We start from the raw sequence: 4347 nt of genomic DNA, 5'->3' as shown, positions 1-4347 counted from the left end.
TATACATATATATATATATATATATATATATATATATTAATTAATTAATTTAATTATGATTATTATTATGAGAGAACTTTATGTTTCCCTGTATTTCATTTAAGATGAGTAGGTGAGTGGTGAAAAGATGGCATATTAATGTAAGTCACTAGTTGAAAATGAAAGATAACCACATAATATGAAAATTGCTATAATATGTTGAGGGATCAAATTGTGTTGTTGTGAGACCAAATTAATGATGGCATTAAGCTTGCTGCGTTATATACAAATTTTTCATTTTACTTGAATCTCGAAGTGATTAACAAGAATTAGAAAATTTTTTAATAAGAAAAAAATTTGAACTCAAATTGAAATCATCCCAAACTTCAATTTCAGCAAACTTATAGTCAAATTGACAGGCTCGACGAGAGGAACACGATGACACCAAATGGATCTAATGTGAGTCAAATCAAGCACTGATCAAGACATCAAATCACATTTGAAAGTTTTGAATGGCTGATTGGAAAGTTAAATAGATTTCAAATCTGACAAGCTTATAGTCAAATCGAGGGTCTGAGGGTTGATAAGAGAAATCCGACAAGCCCAATATCACTTTATTCCATATCATTATGACACTTAAATGTCCATGAAATATTGTTAAATCAGGGGAATATATTCGGGTCGCCAAATGAAGTGGTCTAGATTCCTTCCTTATTTGCAAGGATGCCACTGTCAAAATTTATTAATAGAGCCCAACCCCTCCATGAATATGTGGGGGTTGGGAGAAGAAAAAGCTTACGTATACTATCACTCTGGACCGAAGACCTAATAAACGCTTCCCAATTTCATAGTCATTGGCCACTGTCGACCACTATCTGTCACCCCCTACTTATAGCAACGAAGCTCCTTACAGAGTTCTGACGTACTTTGCAAAGTAACAGAGTATTGTGCAAAGACAAGGCACACAAATCAGACTAACTAAGCACTGTGCAGAGTAACGACCAACGTCACGGAGTAACCCTCCGGAGCAATGCATCAACCTGAATACGGTGTAATGTTGGTTGAAAATTTATCGCAACGTAAGTCGGTCAATCACACAAGTATATGTATCAAGTAATAATGCGCTTAAATATCTCACGTATCGATCTCACGAGGAAAGGGCTAAGAACTATTATGAATGGCGAATCTCAAGTTTATTAAACATCTAAACCTAATACAACATTATCACAAACAACATATGTAGTTTCTAAAATCTACTCGAAAACAAAAAATAAAAGTAGCGAGGTTGGAAAACATGGGAAAAGAACACTAGAGAGATCTTACGGTTCTTCAAGAGGGATGAGACTTGCACTCCGGTGATTCAGGTATTGTGATGGTTCATAGTATTCATTGACTTTCCCCTATATGATAGTTATCAACGGGGATAAAAAGTCTTCCGCATGTTTATACCTAGGTCAAAAGAAGACTATAATTGATTAAGTTGAGGCTCTCTCAATCCCCATAGCATCCCACATATTTGTTTGATCCCCTTTCTAGGCTGCAAAATCTGAATAGAATATGTCTATTCTTACCCGAATTTTGTGGTTAACCATTTTATTCCTCTGCATAATGGGCAGGATTCACATGTCATGAATTATGTTAACATCCTAATTGGCCAGATCAGGAAGAAAAAAAACTTTATGGTTTATAAAACAACTTAAACCATGATTCCGCACGAAAACGGTATAGAGAATGAAATCAACTGAAAAATACATGAAAACCACAATCAATGAATAACAGAGGCGCGAAGAGGAATTAAGGTACTCATGATTGAAAGAACACCAGAAAAATAATGCATCCAAATTATTGTCACAGGTAAAAATGGAAACTAAATACTCACGGGGAGAACTTAATCTTTCTTTGTAGAAGAGCCTATGCTGAAGCTTGGAGCTTCGCCGGTCACCCTGCCATTATGAGAGCTTCTTCTGAGTGTTAGAGGATTAAGGACTTTGGTTTTGTGTGCTTAGAGGAAGCCAGTAGGTTAGGGAACATTTTGTGGACTTTCCTACACGAAGCCGTTATTTTAAAGTATAAAAATGGATATTTATTTTTTAGGGGTTTAAGTATGAAAGGAAAAGGAACAAAAATGAAATATTTTCAGATGTAATGAATCATTTCTCATCCAACAGCTAGAGAAGCGAATATAACAGAAAAAGAAGGAATCCTCAGCATTGAATCATTAAGAACGACAAGAGATAGAAGATAAAATACTTACTTCCAAAGGATTCGAGAAGTTTGCACACCATACAAGTAGAGAAAGAAAAATGTCCCCTAAGAAATTTCCTTCGAAGGGTATTTATATTTGTAGAGAGAAGATGCATACCATGAAGCTTGTTGGCGGTGAGGAGAGAGCGATAGGGGGGAGAAATCAGTTAGGGCATAGGAGTGGAAGAACAATCAGATCTCTGAAAAAGGAATTCTCCCGAGCGATAGAACTCTTGACTAAGGCATGAAGGAGAAGAATCATGAAGAATATTGTGCGTGTGAGGGAATGATAGTGATGATTGTATTTTTAAAATTATTATTATTATTATTATTATTATTATTATTATTATTATTATTATTATTATTATTATTATTATTATTATTATTATTATTATTATTTTAAAAGCATTGATTTATGTATTATTGACCTGCATATGAAATTATATCAATATATTTGTCTTCCTTTGGTAGCATTGACGTTCCGGACATGCTCGCACGATTCATTCCGTTTTCCGAGGTTGTTCAGATGAATTCATCTGTAGTCTTATTAATTTAACTCTGATTCACACACGACGCGACAAATAAAGTCTTTTAGTCGGACTAGAGCCAATTAACAAGCAAAATGCAGACCGATCCTTGCCTAAGCAACGACCAAAGTGTTAGCAACATGCTGTCGATAGCAAGTTGCTCGTCACAGACTAAGGGGTTTTCTTATGGCTTTTTCAATTTTTATAGGAACTCAACTTAAATTTCAACATATTGGTTTTAATTGACTCAACTAAATGTTGAGGATTTGAAACCACCCATATGAGACTACAAGGAGTTCAGAAGATGTTCGAATCAATAAGCGGTGTGGGTCCTAATACTAGTTCTTTAGAAATGTCCAAAGAGAATCCTAAGGCTAAATCCTAGGTTCTAGAGAGAGGAAAAAAAAAGATCTCATAAAAATGAGGTAAGCACACTCTAGTGACTAACTATAGCCTACGCAGTCCAAAGTTCATTCAGCTCCCAATTTTGGCCTCTATGGCCTATAGAAGTTATTGCAGCTCACCACTAGAATCTACGTGACTAACTATATCTTACATGGTCTACAACTCATGAAGCTCCCAACTACGACCTCTATGGTCACAGTGGTCAAATACTGCATTATCAAAGAAGAAGGCATGTGGCTTAGTAGAAGCACTATATTTCAGGAAAGTGTAATGCCATCATTTTATAGAAAAGAGACAAAATTTAGAGTAGATATAATACTGGATGACTAGTTAAGAGGAGGTGGAGTCAAAAGAACCACAACCGTGTTGCACATTGTAGTATACATGAATTTGAGTAAATCTGCCACATCGATGTCCACAAGAGATAGCAAGTACAACATGAGCATTTAGAGGATGATGATTCTACAATTCCTCGGCACAATTAACAACAATATTTTTCTCTTCATTACATAGTAGTGAATATAGTTCAAGAGTAATATGTTAAAATTTGATCTAAATAGCTACCTTTGAGGCATTGTAAGTATAAGGAAGAATATTAAGACTAAACAAAACTATACATTCAAGTAGGGGAGTGTTGTGAGATATGTACTTCCTGACATAGAAATGAGACGAAAAAGAACACAAGCAAACACATATCGTTTACGTGGTTTGATCCAACTGGATCTACGTCCACGGGAGGGAATCAATCAAATATTTCACTAAGGCAAAAGAAATGGAGAATACATAGCTTATACATAGAGATGAGCCCTCATCTTTTTTCTATGGCCTCCCTCTCAAGCGACACCTTGATACAAGGCCTCAAGATGCTCTCCTCCTCTCTAACTTTATATCTATTCTCTCCTCCTTTATGGTAGCTTAAGATATCTTCTCCCTTTTCTCTCCTAAGCCTCACATCCTTAAGATCTCTTCCATTGCTCTCCTAAGCCTCACACCCTCTCTATTTATAGAAGGAAGAGAGTGGTAGGTAAGCGGTAGGTGAGCGGTAGGTAAACGGTAGGTGAACAGTTGGTGAGATGTGGTAGGTGAGCGGTACCACATTACAAAAGTGCCCTTTTACCTTAGTTCATTAATTGGGGGTCAAAATAACAATTCTCCACCTTGACCCTCAATTGAGAAGCTTCGAAGTAAAGAT

The sequence above is a fragment of the Phalaenopsis equestris genome, unplaced genomic scaffold (assembly GCF_001263595.1).
Source record: "Phalaenopsis equestris unplaced genomic scaffold, ASM126359v1 Scaffold000938, whole genome shotgun sequence".
NCBI classification, from domain to species: domain Eukaryota; kingdom Viridiplantae; phylum Streptophyta; class Magnoliopsida; order Asparagales; family Orchidaceae; genus Phalaenopsis; species Phalaenopsis equestris.
This window is presented reverse-complemented; position numbering follows the sequence as displayed.